We start from the raw sequence: 647 nt of genomic DNA on the forward strand, positions 1-647 counted from the left end.
CAGGAGAAATTATGCGAGACACCTGCTCGGCCACGATAACAACACGCGCCAGGAATTTGCGATTTTCTCGTTTACGGTTTGTACGATCGCGTATACGTGTTCTGCGCGACTATTATGTGTATGGTATATATGTACGCGTTAGAAGAACGTTAGAAGAAGAATTTGGTAACGTTGAACTGAATCTTTATTATCGATATCTCGATCTTAATGTAAATTTTTATATATGGAAAAATATCTGTGATGAAAGAAAAAATGGGGAGAGAAGAAATGTTTGCATTCGAGTTAATCGAATGATTGAAACGTTGAGCTGAATCTTTATTATCGATGTCTCGATCTTAATGTAAATTTTTATATATAGAAAAATATTTGTGATGAAAGAAGAAATGGGGAGAAAAGAAATGTTTGCATTCGACGAGTTAATTAAAACGATTTGAAAAATGAAAGAGAATAATTGTTTATTGCGAATATTAATCGCCAAATTTATCGAATGCGAACTTGAAATAGTTGAAAATTCTTCCTACTTTTGAAAGTAACTAATCCACTAACCATCCTCTCGTACCGAAACTTTCGAATTGAATGATTGAAACGTTGAACTGAATCTTTATTATCGATATCTCGATCTTAATGTAAATTTTTATATATGGAAA

At 32.5% G+C, this 647-nt stretch overlaps 1 protein-coding gene across 1 annotated transcript in view; it reads right to left on the reverse strand.

Annotated features, from left to right (window-relative positions):
- LOC102677630 (beta-1-syntrophin-like) overlaps positions 1-647 on the reverse strand; it is a gene marked incomplete at its 5' end in the record, with an annotated part of 144008 nt that overhangs the window by 21762 nt on the left and 121599 nt on the right. The window lies entirely within an intron of this gene.

Source organism: Apis dorsata, unplaced genomic scaffold (assembly GCF_000469605.1).
Source record: "Apis dorsata unplaced genomic scaffold, Apis dorsata 1.3 scaffold_390, whole genome shotgun sequence".
In the NCBI taxonomy this organism is placed as follows: Eukaryota; Metazoa; Arthropoda; class Insecta; order Hymenoptera; family Apidae; genus Apis; species Apis dorsata.